The sequence below is a fragment of the Aedes aegypti genome, chromosome 3 (assembly GCF_002204515.2).
Source record: "Aedes aegypti strain LVP_AGWG chromosome 3, AaegL5.0 Primary Assembly, whole genome shotgun sequence".
Lineage (NCBI taxonomy): Eukaryota > Metazoa > Arthropoda > Insecta > Diptera > Culicidae > Aedes > Aedes aegypti.
Window position 1 is genome coordinate 83,026,738 of NC_035109.1, and position 22,322 is coordinate 83,049,059.

The window sequence follows — 22,322 nt, forward strand, 5'->3', positions numbered from 1 at the left end:
TGTTTTTCAATCTAGTATTCATCAAAAAAATTTTCTTTGTCTCGATCTCTCCCTATCTCGATGGTCCCTTCGATATCGAGATGTGGAGAGGCGACTGTATATCTATATAAATAAAAATGGAGTGGTGTTTGTATGTCACGAAATGGCTTGAGAACGGCTCGACGGATTAGAATGATTCTTCCATAGTTATGTTCCTGAAGTGTTCCGACGTGTTTGTGTATATAAACAGCAAGGGATATTTAACGGGAAAGTTGAAAAAACAGGAGTGAACGGAACTTCCATTTTGCACGGAGCGTTCCATGGCGTTTTTCAACAGCCTACTTGATGGCAAGACGAAGTTTGCCGGGACCACTAGTTTATAATATGAACAAGAGAAATGATAAAAACTTTAAACAAAATATCTTCCTTCGTAGCAAATCAGTTTTTTTTTTCTTCGTCAGCCAGAGGGCCCCTCTGGCTTCGCCCATGCCTATAGTGGGCGATTGTCGCTCCGGCCGCGCCAAGAGCTTCATCGAGATTTCCCTCTTTCGGCTCTCACCTAATCCAACAAAGAACTGAGTGAAGCATATCTCTGTGGCATAAGGCCGCGCGCTTGAATCTGCTGCTGCTGCTGCTGGGTTGGGAGTTCGATGGATGGAAAATAATGTTCACGGCTGCATGCTGCTGGTGGATTGGCCGAGTGCACATGCTGTTGACTCCAAGCTGGCTCCAGTCGTATTTCGGCATTTCTGACGGGCGGTCCGTATTTGCGTTCCCTGTCTTGTGGCAGTTTAGTGTGCGGGAAAACCGTTCGTCGATTTGAAGTTGTTTTGAAAATCGTGCGTACGTGTGGGTCGTGAGTTTCCCTAATATTCTACCGGATGCGAAGAGTTGAGAGTTGAGACGTCTGGTCTTTGGGAGTCGCACTGCAGAAGAATAAATTCAGAACTCCCATTTGAGGTGAAAGGATCTCGTCCGGAAGCTCGTGGGACGTGCCGTTCAACGAAGACGTGTTCAGCACCAGCTTCTTCCCTCGGTAGTGAGCTGTAAATAAATAATTGCAGCACAAAAAAACGGAAACTTTCAGCAGCGAAAAAGTGACTGTGAAGGAGATCCGGTCCGGTCCGATAGCATAGTCCGGTTGGACTTGTTTTTCGCCAAGTCCTTCGCCGTAGTGCACTGAGTCTGTGGACGGGTGATAACGACGGGAAAGAGCTGTTGCCATTAAAAAGTTTCGACTTCGACCGGTGACTGCCGCTCGTTGGTTGGTTAGGGGACACTAATCAAGTGGCGGTTTACGAAATCTGGAAGTCACGTTCTACCAATAACCGACGACCTTCGCATAAGGGACGGTGTTTACGTGCGACGCGTCAATATCTGTGTTTGTCGAGGAAGTTCAGAGAGGTAATTGTGGAGAAAAGAGAGCAATCGAAGAATTAGGAAAATTAAGGCGACCCGGTGATTTGGTAGTGGGTTGAGCTGTCTGGGTCGTTTCAACACTTCGGTCGATTACGCCGTTTTTTTGTGTACAAATTGACGGCCTTCGCGCTTTTGTGATTCAATTTGGCGCTGATTGTTTTTGTTCAGCTGTTTCGTGATCGAGATCGAAGAAAGAAGCAAAAAATCCGTAAGAAAGCAGTTTTTCTCGCCGCGAGCGGCAAAAGTGGTGTACCCGCAGCAAAATTGAAAGCGCAGTGTAATTGTTGTTTGCCGTTGTATCTGTGGCTGTTTGGTGAATTATTTTCAATTTTCGATCGGTTGGTTGGCCTGCATTTCGAGAGCACAGTACTGACTGAGCCGGAGCTTACCAACCTCACCGATACCAAAACATGTATCGGAGATAATCCGCAAAAAAAAAGAAGCAAAGTGTCAGCGGAGAGTCGTGCAAACCGTACAAGCCAGTCAAGTTTCCAGAATAACCGGTTTTCGACGGAGCCCGGCCAGCTTTCAGGTTCACCCAATCGCAGTCCCGTCTCGTGGTGCGGGAGTCAGCGATTGTAAGATTGTGTGAGTGTTTTGTGCATTGCTTTGGGGAGCACACAGCATGAAAGTGGCTTCTGGCTAGGCCGACCGTCGTTTGATAAAGCAGAACAAGTACTGAGAAGCCGGGAGTTGAGTTGCACTTTTTTCTATCGCCAGACGTTTGGACAGTGGACGTTGTCTGAACCCGAAGGGGAGTGATGCCTTAGAGAGTCACCAGCGAGTGCTTGAAGGTAAGATAATGGAGCAGCTATAAGGATGGCTGTTTGGGGTCTAGGATTAAAAATCTAATAAACAAGCGGGTTTTTGTATTTAGTATTCGGATATAAAGGGAATCAACATTTACGATACGTTTATGATGATGAACTTTTTAAAAAATGGTGGAGAATAAGTTCAAAGCGTACACAAATTCTACTCTTGGAAGTCTCCATAACTATCTATAGCAATAAAACAGTACCGTAATCCGGGGGAACATTGATCATTTTTTTGAATATTTCTTAAATATTTCGTTTGAAAATGCAAATATTGCAAATTTTATATTTTTTAAACAAGTACTGCCACCCATAGCTCGTGACTATATACTGCATTTTGTTTTTTGAAAGATTGAAGCATGTTTAAAAAAATGTTTTAAGTGATTTTTTGATTTAGCTGACATGGGGTAACATTGATCACCTGTGTAAACAATGTTCGGTAATATTGAAAATATCGTTTCTTACTTAAATCATGGCCCCCGAAGCCGAATATGAAGGTCAAACGCTTACAAGTCATTTACTTTTTGAGTTATTTTAAAATTAAAAACACTTCGAACCACGGAATACGCCTAAAGGTAGGCAATTTCCTAAGGGAATTCTCTGTTCTTTACAGTAATTCGTTAATATTGCTTAATTGAGCATACTTATAAAAATTTTGACAACGGAATCGTTTTTGGCGATGCCATTTTTAGTAAGAACCTCATTTGACTTGCTCATATCGTTTGCAGAACTTATGTGAGACATGAATCTTTGGTAATGTCATCCTTACCCATCGAAATCATTGTTTCGAAAAGTTTACAAATTTACGCATAATGTAAACGCAATTTTCGCAAAAACCCTCACTTACATTAGCTTATGAATATAAGAAAAAGAAGCACCATTCGTGATTTGGAAATGTTTCATCAATAAATGATGATACGAACTTTTTACGAGATGAGTCATTCCGATCAATGTTACCCCGCTGATCAAAGATACCCCGGATTACGGTACCCCTCAGTGCTATTTTTTTTATAATAACTGATCCCTTTTCGATCTTTGTTGGGACCCATGCATTCGATTTTTCGTTGGATTCTTTAACGAGCGGTGGTAATCCTTCTTGGACACCGTCTTGGGAGAAACCTTTTAGAAGGTCACGTCGTCTCTCGTTTATTCACTAAACATGGTTGCAACCACGATCAAAAGGAAGGGTGCATCTTTGCATTCACAACATCCTTCCAAAAAAGTGGGGTTTAAAACTGTCACTAAACGTGGCAAAAATGGAAGAAAGGGCGTCAGGAATGTATTTCGACTGCGCCAATGGACGTTGTATGCTAGTCCAGTGTCTAGTGTGGTGCTTCCTTCAAAGGGCAAATCGTCCACTGGAAGCAATAACGTGTCGATGTGTATAAAAAAATAATCGTCATTTTTTGGTGTTATTAAATTTAAAATCATTACACTTGCAGAGCTTAGTTTTACATGTCTTTCTTAAAGATCAGTACTCAAATCAAAACTTTCTTGAGAAGAATTTACCTCTTGACCCCGCATTTCATTTTCCCGAATGTCATCACCCTGTACGCATTATTATTTATTTATTTGGCTTTACATCAATTATCTTGATAAAGCCTCGCCAACAATATTTCGCCAATTCCCTCGGTTCATGGCCGCTTCTCTCCATCCTCGACTGTGACCCACGCTCTCCAGGTCCTGGTGTACCTGGTCAATCCACCTAGCTCGCTGCGCCCCACGCCTTCTTGTTCCGACCGGATTCGTAGCGAACACCATCTTTACAGGGTTGTTGTCCGGCATTCTTGCAACATGCCCTGCCCAGCGTATCCTTCCAGCTTTAGCTACCTTCACGATACTGGGACCGCCGTAGAGTTGAGCGAGCTCGTGGTTCATCCTTCGCCGCCACACGCCGTTCTCCTGCACGCCGCTGAAGATCGTCCTTAGCACTCGGCGTTCGAAAACCCCAAGAGCTTGCAAGTCCCCCTCGAGCATAGTCCACGCCTCATGCCCATAGAGGACTACCGGTCTTATGAGCGTTTTGTACATCGTGCATTTGGTGCGGGGGTGAATCTTTCTTGACCGCAGTTTTTTCTGTAGCCCATAGTAGGCACGACTTCCGCTGATGATGCGCCTTCGTATTTCCCGACTAAAATTGTTGTCAGCCGTCAACAAGGATCCGAGGTAGACGAACTCGTCCACCACCTCGAAGGTATCCCCGTCTATCGTAACACTGCTTCCTAGGCGGGCCCTGTCGCGCTCAGTTCCGCCAACCAGCATGTACTTTGTTTTCGACGCATTCACCATTAGCCCGACTCTTGTTGCTTCGCGTTTCAGGCGGGTGAACAAATCTGTCACCGTTTCAAATTTTCTCCCAATAATATCCATGTCGTCCACGAAGCAAACAAATTGTCCGGATCTCGTGAAAATCGTGCCTCGACTGTTAAGTCCGGCTCTCCCCATGACACCTTCAAGCGCAATATTGAACAACAGGCACGAAAATCCGTCGCCCTGTCGTAGTCCCCGCCGAGATTCGAACGAACTGGAGTGTTCGCCCGAGATCTTCACGCAGTTTTGCACACCGTCCATCGTTGCTCTGATCAATCTTGTGAGCTTCCCGGGAAAGCTGTTCTCGTCCATGATTTTCCATAGCTCTATGCGGTCGATACTATCGTATGCCGCCTTGAAATCGATGAACAAATGGTGCGTAGGGACCTGGTACTCACGGCATTTCTGGAGGATTTGCCGCACAGAAAAGATCTGGTCCGTTGTCGAGCGGCCGTCGATGAAACCTGCTTGATAACTTCCCACGAACTCGTTTGCTATAGACGACGGAAGAGAATCTGGGATAGCACTTTATAGGCGGCGTTTAGGATGGTGATTGCACGATAATTGTCACACTCCAGTTTGTCGCCCTTTTTGTAGATAGGGCATATAACACCTTGCTTCCACTCGTCCGGTAGCTGTTCCGTTTCCTAGATTCTGACTATCAGCCGATGCAGACAAGCGGTCAACCTGTCCGGGCCCATCTTGATGAGTTCGGCTCCGATACCATCCTTGCCAGCGGCTTTGTTGTTCTTGAGCTGTTGAATGGCATCCTTAACTTCCCCCATCGTGGGAGCTGGTTGATTTCCGCTGTCCGCTGTGCTGACGTAGCCATCGCCTTCGCTGTCCTGACCTTCTGTGCCTGTGTTCTCTGCGCCATTCAGGTGTTCATCGTAGTGCTGCTTCCACCTTTCGATCACCTCGCGTCCGTCCGTCAAGATGCTCCCATCCTTATCCCGGCACATCTCAGCTCGCGGCACGAAGCCTTTGCGGGATGTGTTGAGCTTCTGATAGAACTTCCGCGTTTCTTGAGAACGGTACAGCAACTCCATCTCTTGGCATTCCACCTTTTCCAGGCGGCGCTTTTTGTCCCGGAATAGGCGGGATTGCTGTTTCCGCTTCAGTCTGTATCGTTCCATGGTTTGCCGCGTACCATGCTGCAGCATTGCAGCCCACGCTGCATTCTTCTCCTCTAAAACCTCCTGGCACTCCTCGTCGAACCAATCGTTTCTTGAGCTCCGTTCCACATATCCGACAACGCTTTCGGCAGCGTCGTTAATGGCTGCTTTGACTGTCCTCCAGAAGTCCTCAAGAGGGGCCCTATCGAGCTCGCCCTCATCCGGCAACGCTGCCTCAAGATGCTGCGCGTACGCATTGGCGACATCCGGTTGTTTCAGCCGCTCGAGATTGTACCGGGGCGGGCGTCGGTACCGTACATTGTTGATGACGGATAGTTTTGGGCGCAGTTTCACCATCACCAGGTAGTGGTCGGAGTCAATGTTGGCGCCACGATAGGTTCTGACGTCGGTTATGTCGGAGAAGTGCCGTCCATCGATCAAAACGTGGTCGATTTGCGATTCTGTCTGCTGAGGTGATCTCCAGGTGTACCGATACGGGAGGCTGTGCTGGAAATAGGTGCTACGAATGGCCATGTTCTTGGAGGCGGCAAAATCTATCAGTCGTAGGCCGTTCTCGTTCGTCAGCCGGTGGGCGCTGAACTTTCCAATCGTCGGTCTGAACTCCTCCTCCTGGCTAACCTGAGCGTTCAAATCTCCTATGATGATCTTGACGTCGTGGTCCTTGTCATCATCAGTGCTTCCGGAGTGTGGGCTATGCACGTTGATTATGCTGAAGTTAAAGAATCGGCCTTTGATTCTTAACTTGCACATTCGTTCATTGATCGGCCACCACCCGATCACGCGCCTTTGCATATCACCCATCACTATGAAAGCTGTTCCCAGCTCGCGTGTGTTGCCGCAGCTCTGGTAGATGGTATGATTACCTCTAAACGTTCGCACCAATGCTCCTGTCCAGCACACCTCCTGCAGCGCTACGATGTCGAAACCGCGGGTCTTCAGTACATCGGAGAGTATGCAAGTACTTCCAATGAAGTTGAGAGATTTGCAGTTACACGTACCGAGTTTCCAATCGCTAGTCCATTTTCGTCGCTGTGGTCTTTGCCGATTGTTCCGGTCCGTATTCTCTCGTTGACGTTCCTGTGCTGATGTGTTTTTACGGTTGGCTTGCAGGGCCTGATACCAACCCCCTAGATTTCCGGAGGACCATTCCCCCTAAATGTTCGGAGGGCCATAGTGCGCAGTTTAGCTTAGAGTCCTTCTCTGGCACTCGGACGATGATCAGCCGCCCCTGACATGGGGAACAGACGCTGTTGTGAGCCGCTCCTAACGTGGAGTACAGACGCTCCAGGTTTGCAAAAGCAAACCCCCCCTTCCCTGTCAGCATACGACCAAAGTTCCTACCGGGGGTTGGTTACCCGATCTTCCCCAAAGTTACTTGTACCCCGGCCAGTACCACGAGGAGGTAGGGATAGGAGTTGCTGGGCAAGAGGCTAAGGACCGCACAAAGGGGTCTATTTTATTCCTGCAGGTACGCGAGGTACCAATGGTACGCCATGCCCAGCCATTTACCGCGCCTGTACGCATGATTACACTGAAAATAATCCACACGTTCAATACAAATTCTTTTTAGCGTGAATCTGCCGTGTCGATTGGCAAGGTGAATTAACGTGTAAAATCTATGAATCTGTTAATCGCATGATTTGAACGTGTTTTACAATGGCAATATCCATCACTAGTAAAACTAGTTTGTCTAGGACTCACATTTGCCATTCACGCGTGACATGTTAAACAAAATGTTATTTTTGGATAAACCGGGTGCCTGGTATCAGTGAATCAAGGAAACGCTAACAGTACACTAAAGCTTTCGATAATTTGTAAATTAACGCACTGAAAAAAATCTACATGCTCGATCAATGTGTTTCACACGTGAATTTTCACTAATTGTAAAACACATCAATCGATGGTGTAAAACCAGTCGCTATCGGCAATCCGAATTCAAATGTAAAACACGTTAATTTACGAATTTCCGAAAAGTGTTCGGCATAATTTATTAGCGATTTCTTGATTTTCTGATACCAGGCACCCACTACGAGCGCACGGTTTCACCAAAACTAACATGTTATTAAACATGTCACGCGTGGATGGCAAATGTAAGTCCTTGTCATGTTAGGCAAACGAGTTCTACTAGTGATTGATATTGCAATTGCAAAACACGATCAAATCATATGTAAAAGGCTTTGCTATCGAACCAAAGTCAAACCTTAACAGAATTACAAGTTTTACACGTTATTTCACCTTGCCATTTGACACGACAGATCCACGTTGAAAAGAATGTGGATCGAACGTGTGGATTATTTTCAGTGCGTGTTGTCGGTAGCGACTGGTTTTATACCATCGATTCATGTGTTTACCATTAGTGAAAATTCACGTGTGAAACACGTTGATAGAGATTGTAGAATGTTTTCAGCGTACGCTGAATTCTATTGCTCCGAGTATAAAATTACCTTGAATGACATTGCCTCGTGGTAATGAAATTCGAACTTCGAAGTAGTTAAGAGGGGGTATAATTTAAAATGATATATAACATTTGGTTGGAACAGAGTTGTTCTTGGATTTTTCGTAACTTCCAGTTTTGGTTACATGGAAATCATAAATTGTTCTTTGACCCTATTGATTACCTGCTGGTCTTGTTACCGTTCGGTACAATAAGCCTGATAGTAGGTACACAAACTTTTTATTCTATTATTTTTATTTACGTGTCTCCGTGAAATTAGAAATTTAAATCTTATTGTATGTCATAAAAACACTCCTACACCTCCTTCTATCCTCCTACACTACACTTCGATAAATTAAGTCATAAATGAAAATATAACAGTTAGAGTTTCATAGGAGGAAAAGAAATATTATAAGACTACCCAACGGTAAAGGGATTAGGCAACGCAGAAGGATTGTGTCGGTCTATTCCCCACAAGGATCTCATTCAAGCGGGCGTTAAATGTACAAAAAGTGATCAGGAAAAATTAAGAAAGATAAGCTGAAGTTAAGAAGTTGAAAGTAGTGAAGTGATAAGCATTAAAGGGAATGAGGTATGCTTGTGCCTGTAACATTAAATATTACACCGTAAAAAGGTATATTTGTGTATTTCGGACTCGTCTAGTTTTATCTCGAAAACTACGAGTTTCCTCTCGGACAACTAGCGAGTTATTTAGAGCCAACTAGAGCCATTGAACCTAGGTTAGTTCTGAAGAAAGCCGAGTCCGCTGAACTCCCTGGCCGACGACCCAGTTCCGAAGGACAGCAAAGCCACGTGGACGGAACTCGTAGGACTGGTAGGTCCTAGTAGTTGAGACCAACGAACGCCCATTTCTAGCACCCGTTTAGTTTTCCAACGCTGACACTTCCACCGAACGAGTGCCACTGTCTACAGTACCACCATCCCTCCAGAGATCCCGGGCATACCAGCCGGTGAAGTAGAATTAGATTTAATTACACTACACTGCACACATACCCACGCAGCTATGTACATTTAGCGACATATACAGGTTAAATTGTGAATCACTAAAGCTTTTCATTAGACCCATCGCAATATCCGAGGTCTGATTAGAAAAAAGGTTCGTCCTTAAAGCACCCAACCTCACAAGGCCGGCCGTTGCTTAGCTAAGCTTTCCGAGGTCTGTGTCCTTGCGTCCCACGTGTTGCCCAACGTTGCAGTAACAGTCTACCTACCATAACCTGGTTTGAACTGAAGATTTCTCTGTAAACTTTCTTTTTCTACGATCGCAAACTACGCCTGTGAAGTTAAAACTTACCAGCTGCTATATCAAGTGAAGACAAAGAAAAAAATGGGGTGGGTAATGTCTGTACACTCGCATTCGTACATCGTGTGGCAGGTACGATGAGATTTTATGCCCAGGGAAGTCAAGGAAATTCCAATTACGAACATATCCTGGACCGAACGGGAATCGAATTCAGACACCTTCAGCATGGCTTTGCTTTGTAGCCGTGAAATCTGTAGCCGAGTAGTTGGCTAAGGAAGGCCCCACTTGGCAATTGTCAATTATTCATTACAAATGAGATATTGTATGATGCTACGAGAAGAATTAAAAGATTATACAAGCAAGCATGTGGTATACACATTACAAACTATTACACAATTAACTTTTTAGTACACATTTGTTGATCCTAAAAAGGGCCGATTGAACGGTGAGATTCGAGTAACACATGGTGGAATCCTCCTCGTCCTTTGCGGTTTACGATGGCGATGACGATGGGCACTTCTACGAACGGCTTTGGCTGATTTTTTTCAGTGATATCGTACAAATCTTGCGTTGGGGCATCGATTCCTGCAGCCAATTCTGGAAGCACGAGTCAATCTACAAATCTTGAGCGATTTCTCAAACAGGACGCTGGATTTGCAGTAGCTTGATGATCAAGAGCGCTGTGGCACAGGTAGCGAGGAGCTGAGCAGATTCGGCGGAGCTCTTACCAGCTCGAAAGCGAAAATAGAATGAAACCGAATTCAACGAAGGAGGTATGCTTTATACCCTTAGAATAGCAGATGATGCTCCTCCTTTTCGAGTTCTTCGCTTTCTGATCTGGGAAATAGGCTGATGTCTTGGCAAGGGATTACAAAATGAGCATTATGCTGTTATTGCATCCCGACAGCACTGCAGCAGTGTCCTCGGAAACATCCTTCAATTACCGTATTGTCGATTATTCGTAATCAATCAGATATTGCATGATTCTACGAGAAGAATTAAGAGATTATAGCAAGTATGTTATAAACATATAAGGAAATATTACACTCATTAGAATACATTTGTTGGCCCTGAAAAGGGCCAATTTAATTGTTGAATTCGAGTAGCATGGACACATTTTGAAATCCTCCTCCTCCAATGAGGTTTAATGATTCTCGGATGCCAGCCACAGCCCCAGTTTCCCGGGATTTCACTTCACTCTTGCCAATCTTCAATCTTGCCGACATGGCAGATGTAGTTTCCGCCGATGAATTTCTCGATCTACTGCAGGGAGGGCTCGTTCCGTTCGTTTAGGGCTGCGATAGCGGCCACAACTATCTGATTCTCCTGTAGACTGCCTCCTCTTCTTCTTCTTCTTCTTCTTGGTGGCAGCAGCGGTAATGGCTTTGGCTTCCGACGGCTTTTTCTCTCGGTCGGTCCACGAACAGTTTGATTTGAGCAAAGCAACCCGACTATGGGCACATAACAAAGTTATATCACATTATGTTATTATAATATAAAGATTTTATAGAACATACTGCCCATAAAGGCATAACTGTCCCATATGGAATAAGTAGGCATTGAGAAAATAGCGCTCACAGTTTGAAATTTGTATTCTCATACGAATGTTCATAGTTTTCTAGTACATTTCTGCAAACATTATTCATTTAGCATTATCGCACTGATTACTCATCAGTGAAAAATATAAACTTGAACACAATTCACGTTTTGCAATTGCTATTTGGTTTGAAAATTCATATAGAAACTGTTATGCCTTTATTTTTCAATATGGGACTGCACCAAGCTCTTATTTTTCCACAACATTTTCAAACAAAATATGAACATTTTGTTATGCATAGTAAAGTATATATTAAACCATACATGTTGCGATGCAAAAAGGTGTTGGTTCGAAAATCCATATGGGACAGTTATGCTTTTATGAGCAGCATAGGTTGTTACAATTCTGATGCAGGATGTTGTTAAAATAACTAAAATTATAACAAAAATGTTTATGAATTGTATCATAAATGTAACAAAATGTGATTTAAATCTACCAAACCTAGTTATAATTTTTGATACAATGTATCAAAATTATAATACTGTGTTATATACGTTTTTTGATCAATTATATAAAAATGCTAAGGCATGATATTTCGCGCAATAGTCAGAAAAATGCATGTTTTGCATTAAAACAAACAATTTAAAATTGGGATTGTGTAGCAACACGTCAATTTTGAATCACTTGCAATTAATCCGAAACAAATATAAAATATTATATTATATTTTTGTTTTAATAATTCTTGTGGATAACAGTGTCTAACAAAATCATATCATAATGAGATATGTATATCATATCCTGATAAAATTTTATTATATTTTCGTTATGCGCCTCTAGTTGGGAAGACAAACCAGTGGGTCCTTCGCTATCGATGTCTCTGCCTGAGAAACACGCTCGGTCAGAGCAAGCCGATCTGGAATTAAAAAAAACGCATCAGCGTAAATTTTTTGAGGGACGATTGAATTGGGTTACCATGTGTACTGCTTTTTTTGTGCCATGAAATGACCGTTTCGAATCCCCAGGACACCTCAAACTTCCGATAAAGTGACCAATTTGTATTGCGCATTTCTTTCACCACTGGACTATCGCAGAAGTTTTTACAAGTAAGGAAACGCTAATAAGATTGCGCAATAGCATTAAATCGGGGACACCTTCGGGGACTTTTTATATGTGCTTCGAAGACACCAACATGATTCAATGAAATCCCGCACTTTTATTCACTCTTTCGCACTTATGAGGCCGCACTTCGCAGTCCAGTGGCGAAAGAAATACACAATATCAAAACATATGTGTCAAGCCTATGAGAACGCATTTCAGCAAACTTTTATGCTTGATATCTACTGTTAGAGAATTTAAACGGTTTTTCAGGGCAATAAGTCCGAGTGGTCACATCCAGTACATTCAAAAAAGTGCCAACCTCTTCATTTATAATGTTGAATTTCAAATCTTAATGATTTATGCAAATTAAAATGATTGCCATTGTAAAAATAAATAAAGATAACTTGGCCGGTCCCAAAAATCGACTTTTTCTACCAGACTTGACCCAGTGACTCATCGCAATAACAACATTTTGGTTGAATTGGATGTTGTCTAGCGCTGGGTGATTTCCTCCTGCCATATAAAATACTAAATTTTGGAAAATGCCAAGATTGTACCAATTTTGAAACGGGACCAACATTTTGCCTATTCACATGAATCAAAGGGCTTCTAGACAAAGAAAAAGCATAAACAGTGTATATCATGAAGGTTTTTATTTCAAAATTTCAGCTTTCTTTGCTAATTGACCATTTGAAAACTTCTGGACGGACGATGCTTTAGCCTTCTTCTTGAAGTTCCTAGTAAAATTTCACATATGAAGGGTTGAATCCAATATGTAAACAGATTCTGTTTTTTTTTCAGTACAGCACTGCTTCAATTTTTTTTATTATTTTCATTACATTCCGTTTGATATTATCGAGAAAATTTGTTTTATCAATGATTGATACTTGCACAGCAAAATAAGCTCATGGCTACCAGTTATTCATGGGTATCGCTCCCAATTGACCATCGAAGCACAACTAATTGCACTTTGTGGCAGCTTTACGTGGAAAACAAAATCACAACCGCACAAAAAAAAAAAAAAAAAAACACGAAGCCCGCAGGAAATCTCCCGCAGGGTCATTTTTCCTTTTCCTGGTCGTTCACACAACAAATGGGAAAGAATCGTTGCACCTCTGGCACTGTAGGGTCTCCATGGCAAAAATCTCCACGACACGATTCAGCACGGTCGCGACCTCCAGATCTACAACGACCGTAGAACAGGAGTACCGTGAAACGGAGAATCTTTGTTAGATATTTGGAAGAAAATGTGACTATACCTGTATTCTGTTTTCAATATTTTTTTTATATTTCTAAATCAGATACTGGTATCTTAGATATCGATTACTTCTTATTTTTCATCTTGGTTTTACGTCTTCATTGGGACAAAGTCTGTTTCTCAGCTTAGTGTTCGATGAGCACTTCCACAGTTATTAACTGAGAACTTTTTTTTGCCAATATTGCCATTTTCGCATTCGTATATCGTGTGACAGGTAGGATGATACTCTATGCCCAGGGAAGTCAAGGAAATTTCCATTACGAAAAGATCCTGGACCGATCGAGATTCAAACCCAGACACATTCAGCATGGCTTTGCTTTGTAGCCGCGGACTATAATCACTCGACTAAGGAGTTTATTGATTGCTGTTGAAAGTTTACATAAGGATTCATTTTGAATGCACCTACAATTGTTCATACTAATACTCTTTACGTTTGAATTTGTTTTGCTTAAGTGATCAACATAAATTCACTGTGTTTGCTGGGGGTCCTACACTATCAAAGTTACTCCGTTTCACGGTACTCATTATCGGTCATTATATCTGCGGCCATACGATGCACAGACAAAGTTCCTCACCGTAGGGAAGTCGGGCTAATTAAAATTGTAATGCGATAATTGCACGCGCTTCCTTACCGAGGTGCCACCACCTCTACAAAGTGGCGGATAACCGGCGCAAATGACCACACTCGCTCGCTCCTTCGGAACGCCACCAACGCCGGTCAACCTCGGTCGCTGGGTGGGTAGATTGGGGTTACCTTTCGGACAGAAATCACGTACAGGCTATGGCCATTAAAACGTCCAAACTACCACCACATACCTAGCACAACTTATTCGCCATTACTACCACTAACGCGGTGTTCCTCAAATAATTATTATCAGAAAAAAATTTAATCAAAATATATTTTTTTAATGAATTTTAGTGTTGACAAAAAATCAGAATAGAGCTTGATTCGTTGAATCTGTTGCACGTTCCTGTGAAGCAAGCAAAAAATTCAAGATCGTGTCCGTAGCAATTGCATTATCGGTATCGGTCATCCGTGTTTCAAGGTATACCGTCAAGCTACAATTCACCGTGCATTTAAAAAAAAAATGCGTCCATAAAGCAAGTAACACTTCAACATTCTTCCCTCCTTTCCCAAATTGACCTGCATTCGGACGAAGCCGGCGCCGTTATTGTTTGTTATAATAATGAGAACACCGGTTGATTCCCTGTGTAAGTACAGCTGTTCTTGCAATGACAAAGTAGCAATTGAGGGCGCTCAATCTTGTTAATTCACTGATTTGAGGAAATAATGGGAAAAATCGCAGCTTAGACATAGAAAACGACTATGAATTCGATAATAATGGTCCGGGGAGCACCGCGACCACCGTCGCTGCAACCAAGGCTGTTTCAGTTGCCCCGTCGTCAGTGGGAATGGAGGAGGCGCATGCAAAAATTAGTTGCAGCAGACTTGCAGCCAGCGCAGTAAAGCTCCAGAAAAACGAGGAAGAGAAAGGTTACAGCGCGACCGGCGTGTTGTCTGCTGGCTGCATGCATGGCTACAGGCAAAAGCACACCGGCGCAGGCATACCCCAACTGGTTTTCGTGCAAGTTTTGTTGGAAGCGGCGCGTGATGTGACCGCGCGGCAACGAGATTTACGAGGGCGTCGTACGTAGCTATCTAGAGGTAGAAAGATACATGTTTGTTTGTCGCTCCGTTTCACCATATCTGAAGGCGATCCATGTGAAACGTGCCAGTTTTGATCTTTTCCTTGGAAATTGAGCCCGAGAAGTTCTGCTGCTGTGAAGTTTGTCTCAGTACACAAATACAAAAATGGTCAATAAGCCTTGACACGAGACGTTTCAAATCAGCTGAATCGGAAGCACTTTGACACTTCTTATCCAAATTTTGGCCGATGCAATGCTAAAAAAATTAGCCATATTTTTAAGATCAATATTCGAAAAATGTCTCAACTTCAAGTAAAAATCTAGTAAACGTTATATTTTTTATCAAAATACCAACGAAGTAAGATCAACTCATTGTTTTTCGAATGAACCATAGAGAGTTATCATTATTCCGAACCAATGAACAACAGATCTACGTGTGGTGCAATCAAGTCGCCTTTTGGACCTCGTAGCCCTGTTGTTACACCAGGAAGAAAGCTCTGCAGATAATTCAAAATAACATTTTGTAAATGATTCTGAAGCTTCCTCCCTGATATAGTACCAATGATTTACATAGAATAATACAATGTTGAAACATTGGAACAAATGTCAAATAAAATAATTAATAATTTCAGGCAAAAATCGTTACAATCTTCTATTGCCACGATTGATGCGATATGTGTTTAGGTTAAGTTAGATTAAGTAAATTTGAAGCATTTTTTTTTTCTCTTATAAGCAGGTGAAATCAACTCACCTGTAAAAATCTGAACTGCTACGGCAAATGAAATGTAATATGTTGTTAACAAAATGTTAATAAAATCTTAAAATTGTTTTACCAAATTAGGATGATAGTGTTGTCTAATAACACAGAACACCTAGATATAAGAAATAAATGTAATGTTTGGAATGATACTAATAAAAATTCAATAGCTAATAATAACTATATAATATAATAATATAATATAATAATATAATATAATGTAATAATATAATATAATAATAACTAATAACTAAATTCAAAATTTAATAGAAATTCAAATAAAAGGTAGCATTTACTACAAAGCTACTGGTAGTTAGCTTCAGAGGTTGCTACTCATGTTTGAGATTTTCGTAGAAATTTTGATATTTCGAAAAGTATTTTGAAATTCCGGTAAGGGTTTTCGATTTTTTTTTTTAGAGGTCTGGTATTCTTTTTGGCGTTACGTCCCAACTGAGACAGAGCCTTTTGGGAATATTTTAAATCCGGTGTTTGATCTGGTTATTACTCTTTTGAAATTCTTCGGGTATCTTTAAGACGGTACTTCTGTAAGAATCTTTGAGATTTTAGTGAAATTCCTGCAAATTCTGGTCCGAATCTTTGAAATTCTTGTAAACTTTAGATCCCTTTGATTTTCAGTTCCGTTGGAATTTCAGAGTTCAATTATAGTACTAACCTTTGAATGTCTGAATGTAGAAAAGTAAAAAAAATCTCAATTAACCCGTATAGGCCTGAGTGAAAGCAAAAATGCTAAAACCCTCACCGCTCAGCGAATTCTTAATGGATTCAAATGATTTTTTGTCAGTATACTGGCACACATATCTAGTTTCTGGATGCGGACAGAAGAACGCGGAAATATTCCTGTGGTCGGAGTTATTCCGGTGAATCACTGGGTCAAGTCGGGTGAGAAGGGTACTATGCGTTTGTGCCCCTGGAGGTAGGCAAATTTCAAGTCATAGATTTTTTCCGGAATCGGTTATAATGTGGCCACTACATGACGGAATTTTGAGAAAATTGCATCAGTGTCAACCTTTTGAGAAACGTTTGAATTGAATAACTATGAGTATTGCATTTGATTAATCCTACAAATCAACATTTACAGATCCCGAGACGCCTCAAACTTACGATAAAGTGGCCAATTTGTATCTGAACATCTGTGCCAAGCTTATAGGAATGCATTTTAGTGCACAATTATGTTTGATTTCTACTTTTCGAGAATTGAAACGAATTACTATCCAACAAATCTATAGCCGGTTCTTCCAGGCATTACTTCCGAATGGTCACATCCGATATATTTTAAATGGTGCAAAACTCTTCATTTATAATGTTGAATGTCAGATCTTAATAATTTATGCAAATTAAAATGATTGTCATTGCAAAAAAATAAAGATAACTTGGCATGTCCCAAAAAAATAGCCCTTTTTTACCCGACTTGACCCAGTGACCCACCGGAATAACTCCGGCCACAGGAATATTTCTGAGTTCCTCGGGCCACTTCTAGAAACTAGATATGTGGGCCAGTGAACTGACAAAAAATCGTTTGAATCCGTTAAGAATTCTCTGAGCGGTGAGGGTTTCAGTATTTTTGCTTTCACTCAGGCCTATACGGGTTAAATCACTATTGTGAGAATTTATTTTTATTTGTAGGAATTCCAGGGATACTACCACGAAATCTACCGAAATAACGAGAATACCACAGAAATACTAAGAATTCCATATTCATCATCAGAGTTCGACATGCTGTTTTTTTTTAATTCACAGAGCAAGCTCAAAATTCTACCGCTATTTCATCAAATTCTCAGTACTGGAATCTTGAAAATGCTAGGATTTTTTAATTCCACAACTGGTGTAATCTCAAGATTCCTTCATAGGACACAGATTTCTAGCTTAATTTCCAAAATTCTCAGAAAAATCTTTGTTGTTAAATCAGTATAAAATTCACATGCACATAAAGGGAATGGTCATCGCAAATTTACACTTCAAATCGTGAAAAAATAACATTACCTACATGAATTTGTGTTCATGATCAATTACGTGATGTATAGCGGCATTCTGAACGGTCGCTGAATAAGTCACTGCTCATGTTCGAAAGTAGTATGTACTATATATTCGAAAGGTTTTTTATTCATACCAAAAGTGCAGTAAACTTTGTGGATTCTGTTTTTTTGAGTAGATGCTACATGTAGTAAAGTTCAACGATTTTTATTCATAACCCCCCAATGAGTATGGTACATTTGTTTCACAAATATCTCAGTAGCTCAATTGCTTTGAAAGATTGCGTATCCGGCAGAATTGCTCGAAGGCCATCTTTATATAGGCATTGAAATTGTAGATTGACTGAAATAATGGTAGCTCTTGAGCTACTGAACAATTTTGCCGAAATCGCCATCTTTCTAAGTGGTTAGGACCCTGAGATAAAATCAAAGTTTGATGCCTGGTGGCAAAATCTCGAATCTCTTGCCTAGAATAATGGTAGTCTTTAGCCATTGAACAACTTTGCCGAAGACGCCATCTTTCTAAATGGACAGGCTCATGAGATATCTGCAATACAAAAGTAAAAGTTCCATGCACACTAGTGCCACCTAACGGTCAAATTCTGAATTAGAAAAAGAACCATTAGGTAGGGCTCCACCACCAGAACAACTTTACTGAAGACCCCATGTTTCGAAATTATTTGGATTTTGAAATACATCTATTCCAAATTGTAGGATTCTCGAACCGTATGTATTGAGTTTATTATTATGTGGTTTCTATGCACATTTGTTGATTATACCACATTCATTTACACAACATTAGCTTTTTCAATCACTTTTCACTTCTATTTTTACAGAGTGCTTTGCGGAGGCCAGAGCAGTCCGATTCATTTTGGCGCGCTCGAAGTGTATTTTCGGTGGCTTCGTTCATTTTGGCGCGCTCGAAGTGATAATTCATTTTTATCGTTGCTATAAGTAGCTTTTATTTTATTTTCAAACAAGCTATGAATGGTTCGTCATTACAAGTGTCGGCTTTTTCGCGTTTCATGTAAACTTAATATACCATTATGTTTTCGTCATTGGTCAAAATAACCTTTGAATAGTTCGACATTATGAATGTCGACGTAAAACAGTTTTTTGTTGCAACGTAACTTTTTTTCAATTTTATTTTAATTTTCAAACATACTTTGAATGGTTCGTCATTACATGTGTCGACAAAACCCTTATTTCTGTTACATACACTTTTAAAATACACAATCCTTTCTGTCTTCGTCAAATAACCTTTGACTAGTTCGATATTATGATTGTCGACTTTTTTTATAATTTCTTTCAATATATTTTTACTGCGATACAAAAATGCAACACTAGTTTTAAGGTGATTATAGAAAGAAGCCACACCTCAAATTTTCAAGAGCACAAGACTTGAGAACCAAACAGCGCTTCGCGTTGAAAATCTATCCCATTGGTCACCACCAGCAACCAAGCAAGTTGATTGGTTTTCAACGCGAAATGTTGTCAGATACTCTCGTCTTGTGCACTTGAAAATTCAAAGTTTGGCTTCGTTTTATAATCACCTTAAGTTTCGTATTTTCCCTCCTAATCCATGGATCGCATCACCGACCAAAGGTGACTCCCAGATCTTTTTCCTCCCTCACTAACCACACCTGTCCCGTGATGATTGTGGAGATGCAGAGGTATTCTCGGTCTTTAGAAGCAACGATCATTACACAATAACGTTCCTTACCCTTCCCAACTGACTGTAAGGACTTGGCCGGCGCCGTTATTGATATAATATGAGAGCTGCTAAAATTGCACTTCGAGAATATGCGGAAAATCCCATCTCTTATTCATTTGGATCGAAGTGCAATTCTTACCGGTTCGGATTAATCACGGAGTAGCAACCATTGACATGTACAGTGAGTATATGCTATGCTATGCTATGCTATGATATGCACTTTTCACTTCTATTTTTACATGACTCGAAGGAAACATCAACGGTTAAAAAACTGGTTTCTTTGTTGTACGAAAAAAACAAAGTGAGCAATGGTGTTTACAGCCGTTATACGCATAATTGTCCCATGTTCCAAAATATGCAATCGAGAAAAACGCATTTAAAGATTTCAACACATTCAGGCCTCGTACTGACTGTGGTAAATTAAATTAAAATCTTTGCAATAGTATAAAGAATAGCGTGTTCATTAGAGCCAATAGTTTGAATTATGGGAAAATAGTAAATTGAGCTACGAAATTCAAAGTGGGACTTTTATGCCTAGAAATGTGGGGTTTTTGGTGAATTTCTACGCATAACAGTCCCACTGATTGTAGTGACAAATTATGTGCTGAGCACACTGCTGTAGATGACCGTTCTTAAGAATAGATTGTACCGAATGTAGCGGACGTATATCCTCAAGACCATGTTAAGGCGCCTAATGAAGGCTCATGTGACATGTACCAAACGAAGCCACGTGTGGGGAATTGTGGATTTTATAGTTTGGAATTGTGTGGGGAAAACGATTTTATAGTTTGGAATGGAAAGCAAAGTTTGCTATATGTGTGATAATGAGAAAATGTTAGTTAGTGAAAGAAAGAGTGGATGAGTAAGTTGAGAGCTTATAAGATGTAAAAAATCCTATATTGACTCTTCCAGCTGCAGGCTCGACAGACACTCATCTGCGAATTTAAGGTTATTATGCGGAGTAAACATTTAACTCAAAATTCATAACACAAATCTTCACGCGACTTGACATTTTTTAGACTTGGTTTGCAAAATCATGATATTTGATACATCGCAAATTACAGGGAACAGGGTATCCGAAACAACCTGGCATGTTATCAAGTCATCCAAATACGTTTGAATTACCTTTCTTTAGCTTTGATTGGGAATTATTATTGAAGTTTGATGTTGCCAGCCAGGTTTCAGAGCTGACAATTTAGTGGCCATTTCCTCCAGGGAACCGAGATCTCGGAACAGTCCGACATGTGGTCAAGTCATTGAAAGACCTTTGAACCATCTTTATACTTGATCTGCAAATTCAAGAAAAATTGATATGTCGCAAGCCAGGTTTCAGATTTGCCAATATAATGGCCACTTCCACCAGTGAACCGGTATTCGGAACAACCCAGCATGTGGCCAAGTCATCCAAAAACGGTTGAACTAAATCTATTTAGACTTAGTTTGCTAAATAATGAAGTTGATTTGTCGCAAGTGGTTACTGATTCCTCAAGTGGGATTACCTCAGTAGTCTCCGTGATGAATCCAAAATTGCGGTAAATTTCTATAACTGGAAAAAAATTGTGATCGATCTTGAAAATTTAACTGAAATTAATTGATATACGGATGGGAAATGATATCAGGCATGAATGATGAATGCATCCCGATAATACAAACACATAAAACAGATAAAACACATAAAACACATAGATGTAAAGCCATAGTAAGAAGATATTCAAAACAATTTTCCCAAACAAAAGCTAATTTTGTTTTAGATCAGCGCTGCGAATTGTATAGTGTGACAGTTATACGTAGAAATACAGTACCCAGATAACCAGCGTTCTGGTGGTGATCTCAAACACCAAAAAAAAATCTTAGATTTACACGTAACGTAATTTTGGCCTCAATCATGCAAAGCAATTTCTCATGTATTATTCAATGATAAAACCTATAAACACATTATTATATACAACATTGTTACCAAAATCCTTAATATTGAACGCGAAACGTCTTCTCTCGAAGAATGTTGCATGCAAAACGGCTCGGTTTACATGATTTTCACGCTAAAAATTCAATCATACATGATGTACATGACATGACAAGCCGTCGATCCATCCATGTGCATTATTTTTGACAGAACATTCAGCGTAGAATCATGTAAACCGAGCATTCTTGTTTGCAATTTCGCTTTCTAGATGCAAGAAAGCATGCCATATTGGCGAATGTTGGATGTAAGATCATGAAATGTTTCAGTTTCACTCAAGATTGCAAGCATTTTCTGATGCAATGAGACAGTATCCATTAATTATCTTTGAATGTTCAGTTTCAACTTCTTTTACATGATTATCATAAAAAATACGTACCATGTAAATTTGAGAATTTTTGGCTGTGGAGAATTCGAACGAGCAGTGCGCAAATGTTGAAAAAAAAAAGGTTTTCTGACGAAATTCAAGATGGCGGCAAATTAAAACGGACGCTGAATTTTTTTAGCAAGTGAAATGAAAGCAGGGGTCAAATAGATATTGGTTGAATACTTAGGGTTACACTGCGGAACACGTTTTTGTCTTAAGCACCAAAATACCGCTATTCACTCAATTAAGGATTGTTGAATCCATTGCCGTTTCCAGAAATATTATAGCACGTCTAGTTTTGAGATATTGGCTGTTGAAAATACAAAAAATGACTATTTTAGCCAACTTGCATGCAAGTTTGCCAGCTTGTATGGAAATTTATTTGCTTAATTTGCCATAGAATTCAAACTTTATCTTTATAACAATACTTATCGGCAAACTTTATAATACTTGCGATGCAGAAAAATTATTTTTTGCTATTCCGTTGCATATCACCCTACTTTTCATCAACAGGGTGAGCAACATAACGGCCTACTTTTCCTAACAACAGAAACAGTATCGAAAAGTACTACTTTTCAGCACTGTTAACGGTGCTGAAAAGTAACACTTTTCAGTTTTGTTTTTGGTGTCGTCAACTAG

General features: G+C 40.7%; 1 protein-coding gene across 1 annotated transcript in view; it reads left to right on the forward strand.

Annotated features, from left to right (window-relative positions):
- The first annotated feature begins 715 nt into the window (after positions 1-715).
- LOC5565978 overlaps positions 716-22,322 on the forward strand; it is a 769,372-nt gene continuing 747,765 nt past the window's right edge. Inside the window, exon 1 of the mRNA XM_021850123.1 lies at positions 716-2,192. The gene's annotated coding sequence lies outside the window, so the exon portion shown is untranslated. The remainder of the gene's footprint in view (positions 2,193-22,322) is intronic.